The sequence below is a fragment of the Kryptolebias marmoratus genome, linkage group LG9 (genome assembly GCF_001649575.2).
Source record: "Kryptolebias marmoratus isolate JLee-2015 linkage group LG9, ASM164957v2, whole genome shotgun sequence".
Taxonomy (NCBI): Eukaryota; Metazoa; Chordata; class Actinopteri; order Cyprinodontiformes; family Rivulidae; genus Kryptolebias; species Kryptolebias marmoratus.
This window is the reverse complement of record NC_051438.1, coordinates 20304823-20319268: the sequence shown is the minus strand read 5'-3', so window position 1 is coordinate 20319268 and position 14446 is coordinate 20304823.

Below are 14446 nucleotides of genomic sequence, written 5' to 3'. Positions count from 1 at the left end.
GGGGCTTGGATGTGTCTCATATCAGTACAAGCAGAGGAGAAAGTCTCCCTCCCTCCCTCTCGCGTGCCCTCTCCTCCCTGTGACTCTTCCTCGACGTCAGCTCTTCCCTTTACTCGCTGATGACGCGGGCCTGAAATCGGGAGCTCCGGCGACGCAAAAAGCCCGATTTGGACAAAACCGAGTAAGAGGCGGAGCCAGAGCGAAACGTAAACGGAGTCACCGAGCTCCGGTGAGTTGTGAAGAGACGAGGAGGAAGAGGAGGAGGGAGGAGGAGAGAGGAGGACTGTGCCGGATACAAACCAGGGCTCCGTGTTTATGTGTCTGGCACCTGATAGGCCGCCAGTAAAACTCTGCAGGTGCCTGTTGGGTCCGATCCAGCTGTTCGTTTTGACCACATTCATCCTGTCATAGATCACTGAGGTTTATTTAAACAAAGAGCTCGAGACAAAACACTCAGGGTGCTGTAGGACCACATCCCTCCTTCCCACCGTTGCTTTATGAATGTAAATCCTGTCTAAGTAGCTGAAAACAACAATCACTCCTCTTGTTTTAATAAATATTTAACATTTACTAAATAATTTATGTTCTCATGAGGCGATTGGTGACATTTCCGAACTATAATCACCATAAATCAATCAGCAGAGCCCATTTTTGCCACACATTCCCATTGAAATTGTTGCGGAAAAGTTGATTTTGATAAGAAAGCCTTGAAAGACGCAATCTGACCCTCAGTCATTAACATTTCAAACCTCACCCTAAAGTCTAAAGAAAAATGACGTCCGTGTCTGACTCAGCCGCGTCTCTTTTATTATTTTATTTTATTTTGAAAAAACGCTTCAAAGTTAAACTGAAGGGGGGCTTTTTTTCCTTTTCCTTCCTTTAAAGTCTCAATGAAAGTGAAGTGTTTTTAATGAATGGCGCTCATGAATTATTCTGCGCGCGCGCAAAAAGCCACTTCGCACGTGAGGTAAGCAGCGTGGCTAAAAATAGATCTCACCAGTGACCGGCTGAAGGAACGCGCCGCGCGCTCCCTGCACCCGGCTCCCATCCTCCTCCTCAGAAAGATCTCACTTTTACCCACAGAGAGCCCTGGTAAAGGAGTGAGGCTCACAGCTGGATTTATCCCGACACACACACAGGACACATTTGTCACCCTGCTTTTATCTTTTTAATCTCTCCCATCCTTTGAATATAATCATTTTAGCCTCTGGAGCAAATAAATTTTCGTTTTGCAGCTGCGATTTCAAGGTGATCAGATTAGACATGTCCGGATCTCCTAAAATAACACAACTCAAAACATTTAGTTGTGTGGTAAAATGTTAACTAAAGTCAAACCTTGGCTGATGTATCCGGTGTGAATATATGATGTTTTAATAGAAGTCATGATGAATGGACAGATAAGGAGTAGCATTCACCAACATGCAGAGAATATTGAAGTGATGAATGAAGCTGCTTCTTGTTGAGGACTTTCAGCCTGTTTTAGTCCCTGTGTGTGTTGGATGATGTGAGTCTGCCTCTTGGTTGTTTGATCGAATGACTCAGCTTCTCTGTTTCCTCTTCCTCCATCACTGGTTACCTAAAGGTATCAAAGTAAAACCACATAATCAGAGGAGAGCTATGAATGTGCACCTCCAGGGAGTTTTAAATTGACTCTTAGTTTTTCTTTTGTTTTTCTTACATTTTATCTGTCCCAGTTTTTAATTTTCTCCACCCTGAAGTAGCCAGAATCTGTTTGAACAGAAGAGTTTGACATCATGTCACAGAGCAGCATGTGTGTGTGTGTGTAAGTGTCATGTGTGTGTGTGTGTGCCATGTGTGTGAGCACCGCCCTGAGAACACAGAGGAATTCATCACACACCCATTAGTTGCTAAACTGAGAGCTGTAATGTGTCAGAGCGGTGACACCGGTTTAAATTTATCCAGTTTTATGAATTCAGCCTCACATTTATTCACCGCAGAAGAGCTGATTCACACAGGTATGATAAGAAAAACTCGTTGCTCACTTTTACAGATCTGCTCTTTATTAAACAGAACCAGAAGAAATGTTGTGTCATTGTTTCAGCTGCAGCATCCATCCATTCATCCCTCCTCTGTCTCTTTCCCCTGCCACGGTTGTGTTTTGGGTGGGGTATTTTGTAAAGAAGTTTCTGGTCTGTATTTTTCTGTATTTTAGAACGTTTTCAGTTCCGTTTACAGTCTAGTTTGTCTCAATGTTTTCCTCGGTCACCGTCGTCTTTCAGCTCTGTACCTATTAATCAGCCCCAGCTGCTCTCTCTCAGTAATCACTCTTTTTATACTTCTTGCTCTCTTCACCACAATGTTAGAACCTCTGCTCACCTCAGCCATGTCTATTTGTTTGATTGCATTTTATTTAGTTATTATAACCTCAGTTTAGTTAGTTAGACATTTCATTGTAACCCTGAATCTGCTGGCTTGCCTACATTTGGGTCCTTTTGACCACCAGTCCCTGACATGTCCCTGTCTGTCTCTCTGTCTCTCTTCCCCTTTGCTGAAGTTGGGTCCAGGATTGGAAACGCTTTGGGGATCCTATGCGGAGAGGATGCCTAAACCATCAGAGAGTTATGGATCTGTCATAGCGTTTCTGCATGGAAAACCTGCTGAGGGAAACTCCCAGGAGATGTCCTAATCAGATGCTTTAACCACCTCAGATGACTTCTTTCAATGCAGAGGAGCAGCGGCTCTGCTTCAAGCCTCCATCAGTAAGATGCATCACAATTGAAATTTTAGAAATGTATATAAATATAGGCATAAAGAGGAAATAAGAATTAAAGAAATCAAAGCATTGCATCACATGTTGTACAACCCATTGAGCCTTTGGAGATATCCTGATAAAAGTTGGGACAAATTCATCATAATTATAGAATCAGGCTGAAACATAAAAGCAGATGAAGCAGAACGATGTGAAATAATTGAAGCAAACTTTTACTGCAGGTGTTTTTTTTTATCAACAAGGTACTTTCCATTGAGTTGGTTTGTTTACTCGTATGCAAAACATCACAATCAATGATAAAGATTTATTCTTCATTTTTAATTAGATTATTCTTCATCTCGTATCGAACAATATGTCTAAGCGGTTGCCATAACGATCAGACGAGACTTTTATCTGCTCAGCGGGCTCATCAGTGCTGAACTCTAACAGGGATGTGAGATACAAATTTCGCTTTTATTAACGATAAGTTTTTGTTTATTAAACATTTGTACAGCAAAGGCTCAAATGTTGCCCCCATTTTTGCACCTTATTCTCATTTGCACTGCCCTGGTCTACCAAACGAGCCCAGCATGTCTCTGAACGCCTTCCCCTCCTCGCTGAAAACAGGTTGTTAATTGTATTGACCTGGACCACTTCTGTCTCTCATCACTTTTCACTTTCCTGACACTTTCCTCAATCACAGCCTTTTCCTCCTTTTAATTACTCCTCTACATACAAACCCTCAGTCCCTCAGGGCACACTTTAAATCTTTTCTGCTGAGTACACTTACTCATGTGGCGTTTCAGCCCCTAATGGGTTTGGTTTTTTATTGTTTAGTTTATTAAAAAGAGACAAAAATATGCAGACAAGATAATGTTTTGCAAGTATAAAAAGATAAATGGGACTGATCTTCCTTCAGATGTTATGATGTACAAAAACATAATAAATGTTTCCTGCAGATGAAAGAAATAATTTAAACTTGCTTTTCTTTATTCTTGTGGATAAATATAAAGAATTTCATTAACCTTACATAGTATAATAAAGTAATATGATGTAATATTTCAAAGTAAATCAGTTATTGGCAGAATAAATTCTTGTTCTTTCTCCAAGAATGGACGCGTTCACGGGTCTCCTTATAAAACCAGCTCTGTTAGACTTTCTGTGGGTCTGAAGAGGTTGTTATGCAGGAGCTCCCGGAACAGAAACACTCCAACTTGTTTGTTTTTTTCCCACCTGGCGGTCTTGCAGGTAAGCACGAGGACGCCGCCACGCTGAGACGTGGTTGTGTCGGTATCGTGGAGGAGAACAATTGTGTGGAGAGGCGAGCAGATGAAGAGCGAGAGGATGCGGCGATGAGTGTCTCGTCTCCCTGACAGCAAATGAACTCAAAATGAATCCAATTAGAGGCTCGTCTTTGAGCCAGAAACTCCTGTTTGTCTCAATATTCATGTGGAGGCTCAACTGGTCTCATAATCCTCCTCGGTGCAGCCAATCAACCATTCTTAATAACTCAAGCACTCACTCATTCATTTATTTTCTCCTGCTCTGATTCCTTTTTTTAGTCAATTACTCCTTCATTCTGTGTCAAGTTTACTCGCTCGCTTCATCATTTCTTCCATTTGATTTGTCAATTCTTCTTGGGGTAATGGGTGTTTTCTGACCTGCTCGTATGTCTGTGTCTCCAAAAAAACAGCCACAACAAATTTATCTTTATAGTTTGTCACTTTGAATAAGCTTTTAGCAAAAGAAATTTACAGTTGCAAAACAAAAATTTATGTTGTGTCTAATCCTGGTCCTGGAGGGCCATATCCTCCATGTTTTAGGTGTTTCTCTGCTTTGACACACCTGATTTGAATGACTGAGTGATTAACAGGGTTCTGCAGAACTTGATGACCTGCAGAGAAACATCTAAAACTTGCAGGATGGTGGCCCTCCAGGACCAGGATTGGACACCACTGTTTCAGTAACCTAAATCTGGACAAATGGACAAAGTTGTGAGTTTGTCTTTGTTGTTGTCAGAAGCTGTTCTGGGGGGTAAAAAGTTTTAAGACATTCTTGAAACTAGAAACAGAAGCTCTGATTGGAGCTTGTTTCGCCAACATGAAGCTAGAAGTTTCGTAAAATGTGGACTAATGACAGATGAACCTGAAAAAAGCTGCTGCAGCAACTGATTTAAAGAAAAAAAGGAAGATTTGGTGTTCAAAGATGTCTAAATTTTATTTGTGACAATTTAAAGAAGACTTTGATCGTCTCCTTGTCATCTTTAAAGCCTTTGTTGTCATGTGTTTAACAAAGTTTTCTGGATATTTGAGTCTTTTCTTGAATCATGGAGAACAGAAAAACATGAACGTTGCCTCCATGCATGAAAAATGAAATAAATCCACGACCAGACTTTTCTCTCCAGCCTGGCTGCGTGTTTCACCTTCAGGAGGAAAAAACATTCATTTGCTGGTCTTCCTTTAAAGCATCATAATCATAAAGGGGACATTCATGTCTCTGTTCAGCACCAAATGTTTTAAATATTTCTGTCAATATTTACAAAAAATCACAAAAGCAGTAATGGCTAATCTAAAAGTTCATTAAATCTGGACATTTTCAACAACATTCTACCACAAAGTAAAGATTCCACTATCTGAATTAATTAAAGTGTTTTTCAAAACAAATAGATGCAATTTTGCAAGTTTTAGTCCTTTTTAGAATAAAATAGATGAAGTTCTGTTTTCATTTAGCTGCATTTCCTCATCAAGCTGCAGGAAACCTAAACTGATGTGCTTAAAAACATCTGAAGCAATGTAAAAATAAAAAAAACATCTAATTTCCTTTAAGAGCAGTGAGATGGAAACATCAGAGGACTTTTCTTCGCCTCAGTACGGTCAGACAAACTGGTTTCAGCATGAAGAGAAGTGAAGCTTTTATTCACCCTACGTTTAAATCTGAATTTAAACGTTAGTTCCAACTTTTACAAAGAATAAACAGTGAAGAGTGGAGTTAAATACCAGCAGTGATAGAAAACATGTTCTTAAATCACTTATTTTTCTTTATTTTTTGCAATAAATCCAAACTGAACATTACCATACGAGCAGTGAAGCCTGCTTTGAGACAAAACCACTTCTATTTTTCCATTCAGTTGTAAATTCAGAATTTTATAGCTACTTTAAGCACTTTATCAAAAAAGTAATCAATTAATTTTTAATTCTTGAAACATTTTTTTCAAATCCAAGCATTTCCAGCAACTATTCGAGCCAGAAATAAAACAGAAACTGTACTTTTTTGTGCAGAAAAGTTTCTTTAAGGGGATCAATTAAAAAAAAAAAGTGGAATTCCAGGTTTAAGCCATTTTGAAAGGACTTAAAAGAAACATTTCAGCTCTTTTGAAGTGTAATTTTGCATTACATGATTATTCCAACAGAAAGTTTCTAATGTTCCTGCAGGAAGTGACCCAGAAGTGCTACAGCTAGCTGCACATTGCCCCTGTTTGCACTGGCAAAAAAAAAAAACTACAGAATTTTGTGTAAATATCTACATAATGTAAAATTAATGATAGTATAATTTTTTCTAAAACTGATACAGAACTTTTGAGATTAGGTTACAGGAGATGTGCTTCAACATTTTAGGGAAAAAGAGACAAAAAAAGATCCTCTGCTCACTCATTCTCACACACAATCACTCTGTCACTCACCCACACGCTGTCACAAAATATAATAATAACTTGCTCATTCGGTTACATTTCACTCAGTGACACACTTCCTCTCAGTCCTCACACACCGAGCAGATGCACAAAGGTCAGGAAGTGCTCTGGCTCTTTCTGTACCTCCATTTTTTTTTGGTATCAGTCGACAACAAAGTGCGACTTTCACAGCTTCGGCCATCGACAGCGACTGGGACTGCAGATGAGAGACGAGCGACGTGTTCCTTCGCCACCTTAGTCATCACATCACAGAGAACAGGGCGCTCAGATCGGGCTCTGCAGCAGCTCCGTCACACGCTGGTGTGAAAGTTGATTGCCGTTTTACTAATAATGAGACAGAGATTGTGTTTGTCCCACGTGGCTATAAATAGGCGGCTTATTTTGGGCACAATTCGAGATAAGGCTGAGAGTTTTACAGAGAATGTGCTCAAGGTAAAGCACAGGTGAATGACAGCCATTCTCTTCTCTTTAAGAATATCTTTTTCTGTTTATTTTTACACCCAAAGTCAAGGTCTGCACTTTGCTTCTTGTGAGAAAGGAGCTAATCTGTCGCCTAGCAACACCTCCCACTCCTGCACCGAAGCAGGAGCCAGCGAGGATGTGGAGTAAAGAGGAGCAAGTGAGAAGAAAACAGTTGGGAAATGTAGCAACTATCGACACCGGGAGGGCCGACGAGCTGATGGACGCTGTATTTATTTCCCTAAAATCCAAAAAGCGGAGCTGATCTGTCTCCCCTGTTCATCTGAGTCCATTTTATCAGATCAGCTGGTTCAACAGCTTTAGTAGCTTTAAACAGGCAAATGAGCTCCTGCAGCACTTTGTGCATTACACAAAATGTGTTTCAGCTTATATAAATGATGATCTGGGGCATAAATGCACAGAATTTAGGGATAGAGTTCAACCTGACCGAGATAAAACTCACTTCTTGTTACCACGAGAGAAAATCTTGCACCAGTTTTTATTGTTTGAACAGAAACTGGAGGCAGATTAATGATAAAATTAACACAAAGGGTCTCAAAACGACCACAGCATGTCTGAATGTAAAAATGATCCTGTCAATAAATACATAAAGTAGAATAGGCAGGAGAATAACACAATAAAATATAAAAATAATTATTAAAAATGATTAAACACAATATTTAATTAAATGAAAAGAATAACAGGAAAGCTAGAGTAACATGGATACTGACACACAATTTACTCAAAGTCAGAAATAAAATAGAAAAATCATAGCCTGAATTGATGGTGATGCTGAATTGTGTCTGAATTATTTTTTAATGATGTTTGCCACATTTAGCAGGAAATTAATTTACTGAGCCCCTTTTTTATTTTTGTATTTATTCATAACTATTGTAGTTTCTGCCCTCTGTACACAAAGTGCAGGTTGCGCTGAGATGAAATGTCTTTCCTTTACAAGATATTTCCTAGTTTTTGTGTTTTGACAGCGATTCAGGGCTTTAAATGAAAGCATTCGGTGGACAGAGGTGTTGCCGACTTTAAAAAGAACAACTTCCAAGGAAAGAACAATTTTATGATGCTGGAGAAAACTCTGAGCAAACTAAATATTGATACAAGGAGACTTTTATCTCAAAGTGAGCAAATAGTTTCTGTTTTACAACTAATTCATTCACAGGACCTAAAGATTTACGTTGTTTCTTTAATTTGTCCCCAACCTGCATCTACAAACTTTACTGTCTGAGAAGCAGATTGACTGAAAGGGAAACACTTACCTCTGTGTACTTTTTAATGTTTTAATTTCTCTCACAAAAGTTGTGTGTTTTTGTAATTCAAGCTTTTACAACTTCAGCCTTCTGGGTGCTCGTCCTGATCATTGAACATTTTTAAACTTGTGAGCCATGAAAACATAAAAAAACATGTTGATTCGAAGCCACCTGTGAAGGGCAAGACGCCACCCCCTTTTGGTCCTGCAGAGTTACTAAAACTTTTAGATTAATCAAAAAAAAAAACGCTCACAAACAAACAGTGGAACACGGATGTCAACTGAGGGGACTTTTATGCGCAGAAGTGTTGATCGTGATTTGTTTCAGGGCTTTTTGAACAACTTCAATCATCTGCAGCTCAGTCCGATCAGAAGGTCCATTAACGACAGACACAACCTGTGTATCTGAGCCACACACACACACACACAGCTCCCCTCCCACAGCTTCTCCTCACCTCCTGCCTCTATCCATCTCCGCTTGCCTCCCTTTCTCTCGGCTTGGCTTTGTGAACGAGCAGCCTTGTACCTTTTCTCTTCGCGTTTCAATATCAGGTTTATTTTTAGCAGCAGAACAGCGAACAGAAGTTTTTCAGCAGAGCTCTTTAGTTATGCCGGAGTTCTCTGTCTCCCCAAGGTCCCTGACTTATACTTAGACTCTCAGGAGAGCTCGGGGACAATAACTCAATAAATAGCCTCAACGTTTCTATTGAGGAGTCGGCCACGAGTGGCTGCTTTTGTATGGAGTTGAATGAGCTCAAACATAAAACTTAGATGCTTAGGATTAACTAAAGTTTTCAAGGTAAAGCAGTTAAATACAATATAAAACCTCTCATGAACTGTTTATTCACCCCCTAGTGGTTCTTATTATAAATATAAATGATATAAAGTTATTTTCCACCAATCTGAATCCTTTTTTGTTCAGATTTTTTTTTTCTCCCAGAGTATTTGTATTGTAACATGCCAGCACAGACACTGGCTCGTTCTCCACACAGTCTGTTGGTGCTGATGCAGGGTTGCCATGGCGATGTGATGTAGATGTGTTACATCATTAGAGACCTCCTAGCAGCAGATCCTTCACTGAGACTCCTTCTCTGCCTTACCTCCCCCTTTTTACCCCCATTTTTTTTAGTCCTGCTACCATTGAGTAAGTCTTTTCAGCCACAAAAAGGTCAACTTGAAGATAAACTGAGCAAAACACGAAGATGGTGGACACATTCCTGTTGGTTTTTTTTTAAAAAAACAAGCCTATACCTAAAGGTATGCTCGAGATGAGCGGATAAATCAATGTTTTGCATAACTAAAGCAGTGAGTGGGTTGATGTGAGCGCAGAAACAACTTATAGAGCTGATTTTTCCCTCGCTCTTTTCAAAGACTTTGTCCATTTGTCCTCTTTTTCTCTCTCTCTCTCTGCCGCTCAGAGTACTCCTCTGTTGACCCAGAATTTTGCAACCAATCACATGACCTCTTCCCACATAACTGTCACTTCCTAATTTTCTCCTTCCCTCTTGTGTCCTGTGCCCTCGCTCATCCATTCATTCTGGGCTGATTCATGCAGGACGGGGCCTGTTACTAACAGCTGTGGCTCATTCATTTCTTCCCATTGAGGCGCGCTTTCTATCTATAACAAGTAAGGTGTCAACAAGCCGGAACAAAAGGGAACAGAGTACAAAACAAGACTTTTTCAACAACAACAAAAAAAAAGCAACCTTCAGTGGGTGCAATTATTGTTTTGTGCTGTTAACACTGACCTTAAAAGAGCTATAAATAATAACAATACTGTTGTCTGATTGATGACAAGGCGTATTGAGCTTTTTTTTTATTTTTTAGGAGGTGTTTGTGAGCAGATGTAAACATTACTGTGAGAGGGGGTGTAACGTAACAAAATGCATTTATTCAGACTCATTACATGAGACCTATAGCTGGCTTTAGGGGGAATGCTGTTGTTGGCGAAATGATCCCTGATGGTTGATGATGTGGGAACGAGGCAGAGCTGAAGCTCACAACACACTGTTTTTACTTTTTATACACTCCCTCCATCTCTTTTAGACGTCTTCTTCTCTTTATAGTTTAAGCAATGTCTACTTCCTGCTCTTTTGTAATCAGATCATCTGGAAAAGTTATGAACAGTTAATATCTTACCTGCTGTAGCTGTACCCCTCTTTGAACAATAGTTTAATTCTGACCAAAATAAAGAGGTAATGGCTAGTCTGAGTCGAACCAGAATCGGCTGCTGCTGTAATTTACACAGAATCCAAGTAAATAACCATGTAATGCAAAAATAAAGGTTTGTATAACAGCATTTGTGCGAAGGGCTGTGGAGGTTCAGAGATCAGAGTTGTTTTAAGGTGGCAGCAGTCCACTCCGGTCCTGTTCGGACCAGCCGTTAGATCGATAGATGTCATGAACCCAAGTTTCAGTCACCCACATGACTGCTCACATCCCCACCTCACTCCCCTTTGGTGGCAAAACATTCAACATGGCTGCTGCCACTAGTCGTGGGAATATAACAAGAGAGTATCTGTTGGTCTCAGCAGACTACCACCATTAAAATCAGGCCTGAAATCTCGTTTCTTGATACTTTATAAGGACCTGATTCTGAGCTGGGAAAGGTCACAAAACAGAGCCTGGAGACCTCGTTGGACTTAACCCTCCCCTGGCCTTCGGGTCAAATTGACCCGAAGTTACAAGGGCTTCTCTATCTCTCTATCTCTCTCTCTCTTTTAAGGGCTTCAGGAGGGTTAAAACTGAAAGTTAAGGTAACAGGAACTCGAGTGGACATGAGCAGACAGGTTCATATGAACAGTTTGTTGTTGTTCTGCAGCTGTCATTTTGTGAACAGATGATCCCCGAGATGACCATGATGTATAAGCGCTAAGCTTGGTTTCTCTCTGTACAGGTGTCATTTAACTCAAATGCACGCATAAATGTATTAGAAGGTTAATAAGCCATCTTCTGTTTATCTGCAATCCAGATAAAACAAGTTATTTGTTTTTTAGTTTCTTTTCTATTGTCAGATGTTTGCATTTTTAAGCAAATCTAAAATATGAAAGGCAGACTTTCTGGTTGTAAGCTGACAGGTTTGTACCAACAGAAGTTAGTTTTGTTTCATTTTTAACGTTTTGTGCTTGAGTGAATTTGTTAAATCTCCTTGTGTGTAAGTAAAAAAAAGCCTAGATTTCATTCAGATTACGCCCAACAATGCTATTAGTTTGACATCAAACAGAAAGAGCAAGTTCATGTTCTGTCAAAAGTTAACAGAATCACTGCAGGTCCACAGACTCTGCTCAGTGCTACCAAATCATGTCCGCTCTTCACCTTAAGGCCTGCAGCTCATAAGATAAACCCAGATATTTTTCAGTAAATCAGTTTCAGTTGAACCATTGTCTTTGTTCTGGAGTCGTTCCATTGCTCCAAACTTTTTGAGGCAGGTTTTTTTGTAGCTCCTCCTGTCGAGCAGAACGAGGGGGTAAAATGGGAGCAGAGGGTCGCGACCACACGGAGGAAGATGCACGACCTCTAAAATCTGGTCAGAATTAATCCACGTCTCCAAGCCGAGGTTGGACAAAGAGCAATCTGCAACAGGTAAGATATTCATTGTTCATAAGCTTTTCACATGAAACTCTGAACTATCCCTTTTCTTTAAAAAAAAAACCTCTGCATCATCCAAATATGTGCTTCACATTCACTTTGTGTTTTTGTGATTGACAAAATTCCTCTCCATCCTCCTGCTCCCAGATATTCTCCTACCTTTCACTTCTTCTTCTTCTTCTCCTCTGATGTTTTTCTCAGGGCTGAATGTCTTTTCAGCATCAGTCCCTTTTGGCGCTCTACACCCACACACCCATAGCAACACGTTGCCGTCTCTTGGTAACCACATTTACGCAACGAGTGAAGAAACTGAAAAAGTAAAGCGGGCTTGCAGCTCGGAGTCTTGCGAGGATCAGTCTCAACAACTCTCATGTGCTCAGTTTGTCGGAAGACACACACAGGGTCCTCACTCGTTCGTTCACCCTGTGATTCCTGCACACACGGCCTCCTTTTTTTTTTTTTAATTACACTCCTGGTAATCGCTGACATGCGACTCAACATTCAACTCGGCGCACTAAAACTCCCAGAGTGTTCACGGGAGATTACACTGACCTGAGGTAATGAACATGCCCGGCAACTGAACCTGTAATTGGACCGGACTGATAAGCTAATTATTTTCAGCATTAACAAGAAACGCCTCGTGTTGAATTAAAGGATGAGAGTTCAGGAAACGTCGTCCCCTCTGAGGTGTACGGACGGGAAATAGCTTCTGTGTCAAGTTTTAATGAAGAGGATCTCACAGATTGTATTCCAAAGTGTAAATCCACTCTTGATGTGCGTAAATTCAAACACTGGAGCACTTGTAGGTTTATAGGGGGCCTGAGTGGTTAAAATGTTTAGAGTCATGATTTTGTTTTGGACGTTAAAGGTTAGATAGAAATGCTGCCAAGCCTTGAAGGAATGGACTCCATTTACCACCTTTAATGCCAGAGTCTTAAACTAAAATCAGGCTTCTATCACACCAAACCGTAGCTCAGTATCTGTCAAGATGACTGAATTAAAACCATTTTTGTATTTTCTTGTGTCTATTAGCTGTGGCAGCCATCTTGAACTGGGTTGACTCCAAAATTTCATCAGTGTAGATGTTCATCCAATCATGGCTTTCTGGGTATTTAGTTAAAATCTGTTAAAAAAATTTTTTTAAAAGCAAATCAGTTTATTTGGTTGAGCTCTTGAGTGTGGTTCTTTTTAGCTACAGTTTGGTTAATTTTAGATTTTAGCCACTGTTTTGTGGATTTTAGTCTTAAGCTACTGTTTCATTATTTTAGCTTTTAGTTACTATTTGATGATTTTAGCCATTAGCTATTGTTTTGATGATTTTAGTTTTTAGCTACTATTTTGTCAATTTTAGATTTTAGCTACTGTTTTGATGATTTTAGCCATTAGCTATGGTTTTGTTTAATTTAACTTTTGGCTAATGTTTTGTTAACTCATTAACTCATTAAATAATTGAACAAATTTCCTTCAGAGCTCAGTGTTCAAGATGCATTTTTCACAGAAAATTAGATTTTTCCTGCTTCGTTAAGACAAAAAACAAACACTTTTAGTCATTCAAAGATCATTATTGGTTCTTTCAGCCAGCCTAAAGTTTTCAGCTCATACTTTAAATATTCATAAGAGATTTAACCATCTTTTTATAGTTAATGACATTTTTGTTGCGGCCTCTTAGTAAACATCTGCACGTACATTTCCTGCTTCCCCTCCTCACCACTTCACCCTCTCTGCTCGTTTTCTGCATCCTGTCCTTGTGTCCCACAGACTCCACTGGCCGCCCTTTTCATTCATGAACTAACTGCGGCGCTCTGGGCTGTGGGTGGAGGGAAGCGACACTCCACCTCACTCCTTCGTTCATAAATATAATACCTGCCTGGTGGAGTGGCGGAGGGGGAGGCGCGGAGAGCCCTTTGTGACGCAGCAGGAGGAGATCAAAGAGGAGAACGCTGCTCCTCCATCATGGCGACATGCAAATTAAGAGATGCATCATGACTGTAAAACATGGGAAAGTGTTTTTATTCTCTGCCCACAGTGTTTGTTCCATCGTCTGTGTTTGCCTCACATGAGCTTCATTTCCCTCCTGTTCCACGTCAAACCCCCCCAGTCCAACAGCTTGTCCAGAAATTAGATCATACTCCGGCCGAGGTGCCAAAACACAGAGGCCCAGGTGCCCCGACGTTCCCCACTGCCATCCCAAACACTCCTCCCACTCCCAGTCTGCGTGGGCACACACACACACACACACACAACCTACACAGACATAAGTACTATCACTGGGTGCAAGCAAACACCTGATAATACCTGCATTTTAAATGCTTTATTTTATTACTGCTCCTATAAACCTAAAAACTGAAACAGGCCTCCTCCTGTGTGTAAACGGATCAGAACCTGAGGTCAAACGGGTCGAGGCCTTCTGGCCTTTACTGCAGGAAAACCAAACATCGTTACAGCCAATACTGATCGTTTTGGGGTTTTTTGTGGTCATTTGTGCCACCCACTGTTAAAAAGGGAAGGCAAACAATAATATATGTTAGCAAAATATCCCACAACCCAATTTTGATGAAACTTGCGGAAAGTAAGCATTGGATGCAGCTGTCTACAACTGATTAACTTTTGTAGCCAACCCAATTCAAGGTGAAGCCAACTGATCTTAGAAAACACAAAACTGGCTACAACTGTTTTACAGACACTGAGCCAAAATTTGGTGTGGTAGTAGCTGAGAGTCGTTCACAACACCAAATCTGAG